The 13,976-nt window shown below is 42.7% G+C and overlaps 1 long non-coding RNA gene across 2 annotated transcripts in view; it reads left to right on the top strand.

Moving 5' to 3' along the window:
- The window catches only part of LOC109025775 (uncharacterized), a 28,223-nt gene extending 15,661 nt beyond the window's left edge, over window positions 1-12,562 (top strand). For both annotated transcript variants that reach the window (XR_008676910.2, XR_010129969.1), the window contains exons 3-5: window positions 7,713-7,927; window positions 10,510-11,374; window positions 11,812-12,562. This is a non-coding gene — a long non-coding RNA (uncharacterized lncRNA). The remainder of the gene's footprint in view (window positions 1-7,712; window positions 7,928-10,509; window positions 11,375-11,811) is intronic.
- The last annotated feature ends 1,414 nt before the right edge of the window (window positions 12,563-13,976 follow it).

Here is a 13,976-nt window from a genome sequence, read left to right as displayed (position 1 = left end):
AGTCAAATGGTATTTCTGTCCTTAGGTCTTTGAGGAATTGCCACACTGTCTTCCACAGTGGTTGAACTAATTTACAGTCCCACCAACAGTGTGTTCATTTTTCTCCACAACCTCACCAGTATCTGTTATTTTTTGACTTTTTAATGATAGTAATTCTAACTGGTGTGAGGTGGTATCTCATTGTGGTTTTGATTTGCATTCCTCTAATGATTAGTGATGTTGAGCTTTTTTAAATATGCTTGTTGGCTGCATGTATGTCTTTTTTTTGAGAAGTGTCTGTTCATGTCCTTTCCCACTTTTTAATGAGGTTGTTTTTTTCTTGTAAATTTGTTTAAGTTCCTTATAGATGCTGGATATTAGACCTTTGACAGATGCATAGTTTGCAAAAAATGTTCTCCCATTCTGTAGGTTGTCTGTTTACTCTGTTGATAGTTTCTTTTGCTGTGCAGAAGCTCTGTAGTTTAATTACATCCCATTTGTCAATGTTCGCTTTTGTTGAAATTGCTTTTGGCACCTTCATCATGAAATCTTTGCTCATGCCTGTGACCTGAATTGTATTGCCTAGGTTGTCTTCCAGTGTTCTTATAGTTTTAGGTTTTATATTTAAGTCTTTAATCCATCTTGAGTTAATTTTTGTATATGATGTAAGGAAGGGGTCCAGTTTCAATTTTCTGCATATGGCTAGCCTGTTATCCCAGCAGCATTTATTGAATGGGGAATCCTTTCCTCATTGGTTTTTTTTGAGTCAATTTTATTGAAAAATCAGATAGTTGTAGTTGTGTGGTCATATTTCTGGGTTCTGTATTCCGTTCTGTTGGTCTATGTGTCTGTTCTTCTACCAGTACCATGCTGTTTTGGTTACTGTAGCCCTGTAGTAGTTTGAAGTGGGTAGTGTGATGCTTCTAGCTTTGTTCTTTTTGCTTAGAATCACCTTGGCTATTCAGGCTCTTTTTTTGTTCCATATGAATTTTAAAAGTTTTTTCTACAGTTTAGAACAGTCTTAAAAAATGGTTCTGTGAAGAATGTCAATGGTAGTTTAAAAGAAATAGCATTGAATCTATAAATTGCTTTGGGCAGTATGGCCCTTTTAATGATATTGATTCTTCCTGTCCATGAGTATGGAAGGTTTTTCCATTTATTTGTGTCATCTCTAATTTCTTTGAGCAGTGGTTTGTAATTCTTGTGGAGATCTTTCAGTTCCCTTGTTAGCTGTATTCCTAGGTATTTTATTCCTTTTATGGCAATCATGATGAAAGTTTGTTTGTGATTTGGCTCTTGGCTTGACTGTTGTTGGTATATGGGAATGCTAGCAGTTTTTGCACATCGATTTTGTATCCTGAGACTTTGCTGAAGTTGCTTATGAGCTTAAGAAGCTTTTGGGCTGAGACGATGGGGTTTTCTAGATCTAGGATCATGTCATCTGCAAACAGGGATAGTTTGACTTCCTGTCTTCTTATTTGAATGCCTTTTTATTTCTTTCTTTTGCTTGATTGCTCTGGCCAGAACTTCCAATACTATGTTGAATAGGAGTGGTGATAGAGGGCATTCTTGTCTTGTGCCAGTTTTCAAGGGGAATGCTTCTGCCTTTTGCCCATTGAGTGTGATGTTGGCTGTGTGTTTGTTATATATGGCTCTTATTATTTTGAGATATGTTCCTTCAATACCTAGTTTATTGAGAGTTTTTAATATGAAGGGATGTTTTATTAAAAACCTTTCTGCATCTATTGAGATAATCGTGTGGTTTTTGTCTTTAGTTCTGTTTATGTGATGAATCACATTTGTTGATTTGCATATGTTGAACCAACCTTGCCTCCCAAGGATGAAGCCTACTTGATCGTAGTGGATAAGCTTTGAAAACAAATGATGTTAAATAGATTTTTAAAAAATTAATCTTCAAAATGTCAAGTACCTAACTTAAAAAAAACCTCACCCATTATTTTGGCAGAGGGGGTTGGGAGAACTAAGACAATATGCCCTAGGTATATTGCTTTTCAATTATCTTAGCTGAGAAGTTAGAAATATAGAAAGTTAGGATTATTGTTTGGAGAACCTAAATGAATGAAACTAATATATCCTTCAGGCTGTGTCTCTTAACTAAAAGGTATCACAGCTTAATCAGGGAGGGGTCATAAACTTAGTGTTGATTCAAGGGGCACTGATAAGCTTTAGGTTGGGCAATAAAACTGACAAAGATGTATTAATTTAGGAAACTTACAGGTGGTGGGTCATCCCTCTTCTACCCCAAGATAGGCTTCATGAGTCCTATTAAAATAACTTTATTTTTATCCCAAAATGAAGTTTTGAATCTGCTTAAATAATTGAAGCAAGCTAATGATTGTGAGTTCTGCACCAATTTGTATGTAATAGGTGATTTTGGCTGAGAAGTTTTTGTAACTATTGCCAGTCAACTACCCAGACCATGAACAAACAAACAAACAAATAAGCACTTAATGTGTTCTTGTAGAATAAGGACTAAACTTACATCCTGCAAAGGCTCAGTAACTCCTCTGTGGTGGAGAATGCTAGCTGTCTGCCAGAATCAGTGCTCCCATTTCCCAGGCTCCTTTGGAGTTTGGGAGGAATTGATTTGGGCAACTTTCATCCTATTTACTTAAGAGTCATCTCTGGCCCTAGACTGTCCTCTTTCCCTTTCTGGGTGGCTGGAATAGAGCAGCCCTGGGAGATGCATGTTGAAGATAGCAAGAGGCACTGTCTGCACCAGCTCTCAAAGGACTGTGTGGCTCAGAGCTGTCTGCCAACCCTGAGCCAGTCATCTAAGACCAAAACATGACAGAGGCAACCTTCTGCATTCTCTGAGTTAGTGGGTCTTCCATCACAGCTACTTAGCCCACTCTGTCTAATGTACCTTCAAAAAACAGGGATTCTGGCAAATTGTGCTGGGGAGTATGACTTGGACCTATGATCTCCCATCTTTGACCCTAAATCTCTGCTTTAGGACTCACAAAGTCCAGTGTGTCTTTGGGCACGTGCCTAACCCTACAGCACAGATTCCAACTAACCCAGCCACCTGCGTGGAGGCAAAGTCCATCTCACTCCCCAGGTCAGGGCTGAACAGGGCAGGGAGGAGAATGGTTGGCCTCCCCTTGTGAGAGGACCTTGCTGGTTTTGCTACTATATGGAAAAATGAAACACAGGGGTGGACAAGGAGAATTTGAACTAGATAGGCTGGAGCCTGTTCCTCCTATTATGAGACATGTAATCCACCATACATAAGAGTGGGGCTTAGTCAGTGTTAAGCTCTGGCCAACTGGTTCAGCCTTTCCTCCCTTGAGGAGCAACAGCAAGTAGTTAGGGAGAAAACATGGAGATTCCCTCTCCATCGTTCCCCAGAAGGGAGGACACAGAAGCTCTATAGAAAAGACCTGGTGTAGGGAAGTGTATATTGATTAGGGTGGGAGAAGGAGTAGAGAAAATCTTCCCCTTACTCAAACAAGTCAGCTATCAAATGTGCTTTCCGAGTTGATCTGTTGAATGAGCCTAATTGGTGGCATCCACATCAATATTAGAGAATGTTTGCCAAATATGAGAATTTTGGTTTCACTGTTTGGTAATCCTGGCCTTTTTGAGACACACCCTGTGGGAGAGGACACAGAAGCATTGGATAATAGATGCAAAGGTAATGAATCCCCAGGAAACAGAATCTCAGTCACACCCTGTTCTTTCCCATGTCCTGTGACAGGTTCCTGGGTGACTCACAGGCAGGCCCACCCTAACATTTGTGGGGTTTGAGAGAAAAGTATCAACAGAGTTATTCAAATGTTTTGAATCAAGATAACAAATTATAAAATATGTGCTATTCTTTGAACCATGAATTGGAATATTTTAAAAAAGCAAGAAAATTGCCTCTGAACACTACTGCAAAGCAATCTTTAATGCAATAGTCTATTCCATTCATGGTACCTGAGGAAAGGTTGGGCAAGTTGTCTTCTCTTGTGTTTTAGCCACTCAAACCCATAAAACCTCTGCAGCAGTGTCCATCTCTGAAGTCCATAGCAGCAAGATCCACATCTCTGATGGCATTTGGATGTGAGGCAAGAGATGTGGGGAACATTTCCCTGAAGCCTGAACAGAGAAGGTCAGGAGATCTGATGTTTAGGGTCAGGGTCTCAGTTGCAAGAGCTGAGGGACAAAGCTGTCCATGTGTTCTTTAACATTATGTCTTTTTTGTGTTTGTGACATGTGGAGTCCTCCAAAGCATGGTCCCCTCTTGCCTGGGCCTAAGGGCAGTATGTCTTGCACATTCTTCTTGGACGCTTACTTGGAAGATTTCTTGCAGCTGTGAATGGAGCCACTCCTGCTCTGCTGTCTGAGACTGTATCTGCTGCTCTGAGAGTGAGCTTTCTTCCTAAGGATTCTTTCATTAGCATCCTGAATGGAGGGCGTTGTCTTTTCTAGTTCCTGATAGCCCTCTTTCTAGGGAACAGGGGACAACAGCCCCAGAGTTAGCTCAGGGGCTATTTGGGCAGCATTATCCTTTGTATTATCTGGAAGCATCCTTCCACACCAACAGTCGGCCAGAGCACCCAGGCAGAATCTAGGCATCCAAGTTCTCGACCGCTTCCCCAACTTCCCTTCAGTCCCACATATTTCTTTTTCATTCTTTTCCTTCAGGGCTGACTGAGTCCTCCAGCAAATACACAGGGCTCCTACTCTCCACCCCAGTAGCCAAATGCCTGAACTGGGCATGCAGATTACCATGGCCCCTTCCCCATCCCCCATTTCCACAGTTTATGCTCAACTACATTGTCTCCAAATAATCAGACAACAGGTACAACTGCTTCATAAAGCTGTTGCAATTCCCTAGTGATAAACTCACATCAGCACCAGGGAAGATGCTTGTCTTTCTATTCCCAATGGCTGGAGGGCATCAATCTAACCCTCCCAAAGGTTATGGCAAATACCAAATGCTCCCCAATGGGGCTATGTCCTGATAAGTCTATTTAAGTTGAAAAAAAATTAAGTCAAAAATGCATTTAATGCACGGAACTTACTAAACATCATAGCTTAGCCTATCCTACATTAAAAGTGCTCAGAACACTTACATTAGCCTATTGTTGGGCAAAATCACTTAACACAAAGCCTATTTTATAATAGTGCTGAGTATCTCGTGAAATTTATTCAATATTGTACTGAAAATGAAAAACAGAATGGCTGTATGTGTTCTCAAAGTATGATTTCTACTGAACGCATATGGCTTTTTCACTATCCCAAATGCCAAAAAAAGGAAATTCCTGCAAGTTGGGGACTGTTTATAATTTACACAGATGTTTAAAAGAATGGGAGGGACTAACATAGGCTCTGCTTTACATCATTTAAAATCGGGATTTCCTTTTGTCAAAGGGTTATTTCTGCCTACTCTAGATTTGGGCAAGTACATTTACACAGGATTTATAGGATTAACAGCCGGAAATGTACACCATGATTATTCAGGTGTTTTTTGTTTTTGAACTCAAAGACTAACCTGCAGAAGACCTGCAGATACTGAGACAAAGATGACACTGTCCTTAACCACGACTTTCATGAAATGCAGTAGAACATGATCGTAAGGGCAACCCATCATCCTTGAGCCTAAATGTAGTATTTAATATCATTAGACTGGGGGTTTGTCCTTGAGTATGTTGAGAAGAAAGCTGATGTTCAATTTTGAGGGAAAAATAGAAGACTTCACTCGAAAATTGGTGAGTAGGATGACTCCTTTTTGGAGATGGGGTTGATTGTACTTCCGTTTTTTCCTGAGGAGTCCATACATATGTAATTAATTAGGATAGTTCAGCAAGGATTGAGATCGAATTAGAATGCTACCTTCCAATTTTGACCATCTCCTGGTTCATTTCTGTATGTATTTTGCTTTTAAAATAATAATTGAGCAAAATAATAATTGAACTTGATATGTTCCAGGCACTATAGTAGGCTCTTTCCCAATGTAATAACTTACTTATTCCTGACCAAAAAACTTCTGTAAGATAGGTTTAGTTGTGTTCATTTGACAGGTGATGGAGCTAAAGGTAGAAGAGGGTAGTCACCTGCCAAAAATCTCACAAGTAACAAATCTCAGAGCTGGAATTTGAGCTTGCAGCTCTATGGTCCCAGAACCTTTTGCACTAAGTCATACTGCCTTCTACAGTATTTGCAAATACACAGGTGCCTGGTCTAAACAACTCATGCTAAGGGAGTTCAGGTCTGGGGTGATCAACAGAAATTTCACTGCAAAGGTAAACTAGGAGGTGAGAGCTAGTCCTGATATTAGGTAACACAGATCCATTTGAATACAGGAAAACATTTGCTTCCCAGAAAGTCTAGCCTGGGTAGAAACTGCCCTGGACTGTGTCAGAATGCCAGGTCCTATGGCATGTTGGTTTCATGTTCATGGGTAAAGTTAGGCTGGAGTTTTGTTTTTAATTCAGGAATCCAAAAAACGTCTTTTTCTTTTTTTTTCTGTTTAGGTTTATATTTGCTTCTGGGGCAAAATACTGGAATGAATGTGATGCAGCTGAGAAAGAATAGCAGCTTTAATATAAGCCTGCTTTTTCCTCCCTGCCAGGCCAAAAGTTTCAGCAGAACACTCCAGTGCTCTGATTCCATTCAGTTACAGCTCCTCACCATTCAGAAGCCAAAACTCAAGAGACAAGAATTGGTGGGAGCAAAAGCAGGTTTATTTGGAGGGCCAGCAAACTGAGAAGAGGGTAGACTAGTATCCTAAAGCACCATCCTAAGTCAGTACAAATTTTAGGCTCTTTTTAAGTTAAGAACATGGGAAAAGGAGGGGGTCAGAATCAAGAGGTAACCAGTGATCACAGACATCTGCATGTCAGTGAGGGTCTGAGAAGGTTGGGAATTTCTTTGTCCTTGGTCAGATCACAACGCTTCTATAATGTTTAACAAAACATAGTTGTTTACATACTTCTCCTTTAATCCCAGAGTTAATTTAAAAAACTACATGATTGCTGTTTTTGCATATTATCTCAGTGTTCTAAAATTATCCTAGCCTACTTGCAGGAATGGGTAGAGGCCCCTTCAACAAAAATGGAGTTAGTTTTGTTAGTTCTTTTGCTGTTTCATTGTTACACATTTGCTTTGGGCACACAGCTTTGGTCCCCCTATCCCCTATTTCAACTCTCCTGGGGTTCTCCATGTAACAAAACACCTTACCTGTGAGTTTTATGTCAACAGGGAAATGTTTAGAGAATAGTATGTGTTCTACAACTTTTGGCAACATGAACCTTTGTGAGCAGGACATTAACATTTCCTTTTCCATCATTGTTGAACTAATTTTGTGGTGCAAAATAGAGGGGATGATGATGTCACCTTGGGGATGAGAAGTGGAACTGTGAAGCAAGTTCCTCAGGGCCTCCACACACCTGCCTAGCTCTCCACACAGGGCTCTGCATTCTTGGAAATGATCAGAACTTTCACTGCGGTTTTTTTTTTTTTTTTATGTTTCCTTATATCACCTCCTGATTTTATATGTATTCCATGTTTCTTTATAGCACATGAATTAATCTTATTGTAGAGAGAGGAGGTGCAATGTAACAGTTAAAAACAGGGACCATTGTGGAAGACAGTGTGGCGATTCCTCAAAGACCTAGAGGCAGAAATACCATTTGACCCAGAAATCCCATTACTGGGTACATACCTAAAGGAATATAAATCATTCTATTATAAAGATACGTGTATGCATATGTTTCTTGTAGCACTGTTCACAGTAGCAATGACATGGAGTCAACCTAAATGTCCATCAATGATAGACTGGATAAAGAAAATGTGGTACATATACACCATGGAATACTATGCAGCCATCAAAAGGAATGAGATCATGCCCTTTGCAGAGACATGGATGGAGCTGGAAGCTATTATCTTCAGCAAAAGAATGCAGGAACAGAAAACCAAATACTGGATGTTCTCACGTGTAAGTAGGAGTTGAATGATGAGAACACATGGACACAGGGAGGGGAGCAACAGACACTGGGCCCTGCCAGAGACTGAAGGAGGGAGAGCAACAGGAAGAATAGCTAATGCATGCTGGGCTTTACCTAGGTAGTTAGATGATCTGTGCAACAAACCACCATGGCACACATTTACTTATATAACAAACCTGCACATCCTACACATGTGCCCTTGAACTTAAAATAAAAGCTGGAAATTAGAAAAAAAAATATGCAGGGATTATGGAGGCAACCAGATCATTTCTGTCATTTTCTAGTTGTATGACCTTGGGTAAGTTACTCAATTTCTCTGTAAAATGTCTATAAAATGGGGAGGTAATTCCTCCCATCCAGGTTTGCTAAGAGGCTTAAATGTAAAACTGTATGCCAGCCCTTAGCAAAATGCGTACTACATTGTAAATGCTCAAAAAATGGTAGTGATTATTGTTATTGGTTTGTCTTTCATGTTTCTAGTTTGTTGGTGAGAGAGTCATGACTATTTTTTTTTCTTCAACAGCAAGATTGATGACAATGTCGGTGTCTACACCAGCATTTCCTAATTGCCGATATAGGCCATGGAAGCAAAATGTTCTTGCCTTTGGTTTTCCCCTCCCTGCCTTGTTTCTGGGTGGTCTTTCCCCCCTCCCACCTCATCTCTTCTTCCACTCCTTACCCTCCACCACCAGATTCAGGGTAGAGAATATGGGCATGCTGTTACCAGTGTTCAGCATAATTTTAATGGAAAAATGCTGTTCTTCATAATCCCACAATACTAGGCTGCTTCTGTTAACAAAAAACTATTTATTGTATAGACCAAAAAACATCTGGTGACTGAATTTTCTCTATTTTTTTTCAATCAGTCATGCAATATACACTTAATACAACTCTGAGACTCCTTGATAACAAACTAGCAAAAATGAGGATAAAACACTTTACAGACTAAAAATTCCATTTAAATCTTTGTTTTTGATCCAAGCACATACAGGGGTAGGAATGCTGAATGTTCAAAAGAGTTGTTTCTATCCCCAAGAGAAGTGGCCTGGAAGGGAGGGAGAGGTCATCATCAATGAGGTGTCGTTGGCAGTCACGCTGACATGGTCTCAGCCATACTTGCTGATTCCCTTGGAAGGGTGGCTCCACTCGGGGCACTGCTCAGGGTCTGGGTCAGCTCACCCCCACTCTCTATTCCTGCTGTGGCTGTCTGCACAGCCACGCCATCAGCCCGGCCATTCCTCTTCCCTTCCCAGAGAATTCATGCTTTCCTGGCACTTAGAAGCGGTGGTAGTTCTGGAAAAGGAAACCAAAGTGAGATAGAGAGGGTACAGCCCAGTGTGGGAGTCACTGCATGAGTAAGTCTGGGTTCAAGTCTGGGCTCTAATGCGTCCTGGCTGGGAGCTTCTGAGTAAATAATTTAGCTTCTTGAGCCCGATTATCTGTAAAACAGTGCTTCCTTTATTCATCGTTAGATATTGAGTGAGTACTTACTGCATGCCAGCACTGTTCTAGGTGCTCACTGGTGCTAGGGATGGGGGTTAGGGGCTATGGGTATAGAGAGTCCAGTTTTAAAATAAGTCAGAGAAGAATTCACTGAGAAGGTGACATCTGAGTAGACACTTGAATGAAGTGAGGGTCTCTGGGGGAAGAATGTTCTGCAAGAGGTAGCTAGTGCAAAGGCCCTGCGGTAGGAAGGAGCCTGATGTGCTAGAAGCCCAGTGAGGGGGCCAGTGTGGCTAGAGCAGTTGAGAGAAGCAGACAATAGCAGCAGATGGGTCAGCTCCCTAGCCAAGGTGTGTGAAGCCGTGTAGTCCTGGGAAGGATTGGGCTTTTACATTGAGATAGGATGGGAAGTCATTGGAGGGTTGTGAGCCAAGGACTTATGTTTTGCAAGGGTCACTCTGGTTGCTGTGTTGAGAATAGACCATAGGCAAGCCTACCCAGGAAGCAGGGAAACGGGTTAGGAGGCTATTGCCTCTGCGTGACAGGTGGTGGAGTGGACCAGGGTGTAGCTGTGGAGGTGGTGAGAAAAGGCTGAATTCTGGAGATAGCTTGAAGGAAGAATGAATAGCATTTCTGATGGAGTGGATGTGGGTGTGAGAGAAAGAAAATAGGAGAACTCAGAGGTTTTTGGCCTGAACAATTGGAAGAATTGTGTAGCTATTAACTGAGATGGGAAAGCCGGGGGAGGAAGGGATGGGAGATAGATGGAGAACTTGATGATAATAATAATTTTGCCCTGCCTCCCTCACAGGACTAAATGTGATGATTTATGTGTAATTTACCCCGCAAATATGCTCTGTGGTTACTGGTATTCAAAGGGCCCTCTCCTTCCTATGCAGAAGCAGTCTGTTCCCTGGACATGCTCCTCTCTCTCAGTCCTCAGGTGGTGCCAGTTGGTGGGGGAGAATGTTCCTGGCATGTGGACTTGAATCTGGCAGGTATCATCTGAGCTATGTTTAGGTGGATATTTTGGGATAGGTCCTCACAAATGTGACTCAAGTATGACTTAACAGTTAATATCTTTATTTCTCCCTAACAGAATATTGTTTCTAATTTTTCTTTTATATAGCAACTGATGTTGCCATGCAGATCCCTTGGTTGCTATGAGATGGTAACATCACTCTGCCCCACCATTGGCCAGTGCCTCCTCAGCTGCGGTGCCTCCCAGGCTGTGTGGTTCTCACGCGGGCCACTGACACAGAGCTGTTACTATGGTGAACTTTACAATTTCCTTTGATTGGTGGATTTCAGAAATAGGCCATCAGCAGAATTCATTATATTCAGCTAAGTAAAAATGAAAAATAAATACTATAACTTTCCCCTCATCACTAACATGAAGGAAACGTGACCCTTCATGACATAATAAATCGCTGTTCGGTAACTTAGGATCCTTCAGAGGACTGAAGCGGGATGATCCTCCTATGCCAAATTTGGGTGGGAAAGATATTCCCTGTAGCTTTGAGTCGACTCTTCAGAGTTAAGGGCAGTGGGCCAACCAGAGTTGGAACTTCAGAGTTGGGAGGAGGTGTGGGATGGGGCATGCATTGAAATGTAAACTCTATTGTCTCTGAAGTGATGGGTGATGCTGGGGGCCTGAGTGTGGAGGGCAGTTTTACATCTCAGGACAATGTTTTCTCAGATGCTCTTCCAGAAAGGAAAGCCAGGAGTACTCCTGGCTGGAGGCGGCATGCCTGAGGTCAGAGTCAGAGTAGGGTTTGTGCTGTCTGAATCCTTTCTCCCGCTCTCCCCAGCCTGGCTCAGCTTCTCAGCTTCTCAGGTGGATTGGTGAGTCCTGGCCAATTATGCTTCAGCTCATCTCTACTCTCGGCAAATAAGAAAAGGGAGTGAAGGACTGAGTTTTAACCCTTCTAATTTCGTAACCTGACTCTCTATAAGAAAAAGTAGGAGAAAGACTGAAGAACCCGAGAGAACAGGTGAATTATTTTAAGTGCATCAGATCTACCTTTCTAACAAGTCTTCTTTGGAGTGATGGGGGTGTGGGTGGGGGAGGGGAGGGGAAGACCCAGGCTAAAGGGAGGGAGAGAGTCAGGGAACCACAAAAACAAAGCAGGTAACAGATTGGAAGCCCTAGGGCTAGTGTTTGACACCCAGACTACATCAGTTTTAAAACCTCTTTGCTCTATATAATAAAGCTGTTTTTAGTAATAATCACAACATGAAATGAAAATAATGATGACCAGAAATGTTCTTTTATGAAATTTTGTGTCGTATCAATAAAAACTAAAAATACAGTAAATGCTACAATCCAAAAAAGGAAAGAAAGTTATAGTATAATATTTTTAGTTTCATTAGTGTATTTTTTGAATAAAGGGATGAAAACTTATACCTACATATTGGTCTTTCATGTCAGGCCTCTGAGCCCAAGCCAAGCCATCGCATCCCCTGTGACTTGCACGTATATACGCCCAGATGGCCTGAAGTAACTGAAGAATCACAAAAGAAGTGAATATGCCTTGCCCCACCTTGACTGATGACATTCCACCACAAAAGAAGTGTAAATGGCCGGTCCTTGCCTTAACTGATGACATTACCTTGTGAAAGTCCTTTTCCTGGCTCAAAAAGCACCCCCACTGAGCACCTTGTGACTCCCACTCCTGCCCACTGAGCACCTTGTGACCCCCACTCCTGTCCGCCAGAGAACAAACCCCCTTTGACTGTAATTTTCCTTTACCTACCCAAATCCTATAAAACGGCTCCACCCTTATCTCCTTTTGGTGACTCTCTTTTCGGACTCAGCCCGCCTGCACCCAGGTGATTAAAAGCTTTATTGCTCACACAAAGCCTGTTTAGTGGTCTCTTCACACCGATGCGCATGAAATTTGGTGCCGTGACTCGGATCGGGGGGCCTCCCTTGGGAGATCAATCCCCTGTCCTCCTGCTCTTTGCTCCGTGAGAAAGATCCACCTACGACCTCAGGTCCTCAGACCGACCAGCCCAAGAAACATCTCACCAATTTCAAATCCAGTAAGCAGCCTCTTTTTACTCTCTTCTCCAACGTCCCTCACTATCCCTCAACCTCTTTCTCCTTTCAATCTTGGTGCCACACTTCAATCTCTCCCTTCTCTTAATTTCAATTCCTTTCATTTTTCTGGTAGAGACAAAAGAGACATGTTTTATCCATGAACCCAAAACTCCGGCGCCGGTCACGGAAGGCAGCCTTCCCTTGGTGTTTAATCATTGCAGGGACGCCTCTCTGATTATACACTCACGTTTCAAGGGTGTCAGACCACACAGGGACGCCTGCCTTGGTCCTTCACCCTTAGCGGCAAGTCCTGCTTTCCTGGGGCAGGGGCAAGTACCCCTCAACCCCTTCTTCACCCTCAGCGGCAAGTCCCGCTTTCCTGGGGCAGGGGCAAGTACCCCTCAACCCCTTCTCCTTCACCCTCAGCGGCAAGTCCTGCTTTTCTGGGGCAGGGGCAAGTACCCCTCAACCCCTTCTCCTTCACCCTTAGCGGCAAGTCCCGCTTTCCTAGGGGGCAAGAACCCCCAACCGCTTATTTCTGCACCCCAACCTCTTATCTCTGTGCCCCAATTGCTTATTTCCGCACCCCAACCTCTTATCTCTGTGCCCCAATCCCTTATTTCCGTGCCCCAACCCCTTCTCTGCTTTTCTGGAGGGCAAGAACCCCCCACCCCTTCTCCGTGTCTCTACTCTTTTCTCTGGGCTTGCCTCCTTCACTATGGGTAAGCTTCCACCTTCCGTTCCTCCTCCTTCTCCCTTAGCCTGTGTTCTTAAAAACTTAAAACCTCTTCAACACACACCTGACCTATAAATGCCTTATTTTCTTCTGCAATGCCGCTTGACCCCAATACAAACTCGACAGTAGTTCCAAATAGCCAGAAAACGGCACTTTGAATTTTTCCATCCTGCAAAATCTAAATAATTCTTGTTATAAAATAGGCAAACGGTCTGAGGTGCCTGATGTCCAGGCATTCTTTTACACATCAGTCCCTTCTTAGTCTCTGTGACCAGTGCAACTCGTCCCAAATCTTCCTTCTTTCCCTCCCGCCTGTCCCGTCAGTACCAACCCCAAGCGTCGCTGAGTTTTTCTAATCTTCCTTTTCTACAGACCCATCTGACCTCTCCCTTCCTCCCCAGGTTGTTCCTCGCCAGGCCGAGCTAGGTCCCAACTCTTCCTCAGCCTCTGCTCCTCCACCCTATAATCTTTTTATCACCTCCCCTCCTCACACCTGGTCCGACTTACAGTTTCGTTCCATGACTAGCCCTCCCCCACCTGCCCAGCAATTTACTCTTAAAAAGGTGGCGGGAGCCAAAGGCATAGTCAAGGTTAATGCTCCTTTTTCTTTATCCCAAATCAAATAGTGTTTAGGCTCTTTTTCATCAAATATAAAAATCCAGCCCAGTTCATGACTTGTTTGGCAGCAACCCTGAGACACTTTACAGCCCTAGACCCTAAAAAGTCAAAAGGCCATCTTATTCTCAAAATACATTTTATTACCCAATCTTCTCCCGACATTAGAACTCCAAAAATTAAATTCCAGCCCTCAAACCCC

Source organism: Gorilla gorilla, chromosome 12, assembly GCF_029281585.2.
Source record: "Gorilla gorilla gorilla isolate KB3781 chromosome 12, NHGRI_mGorGor1-v2.1_pri, whole genome shotgun sequence".
Taxonomy (NCBI): domain Eukaryota; kingdom Metazoa; phylum Chordata; class Mammalia; order Primates; family Hominidae; genus Gorilla; species Gorilla gorilla.
The sequence above is the reverse complement of the archived record's forward strand: the minus strand, read 5'-3'. Positions and strand labels throughout refer to the sequence as shown.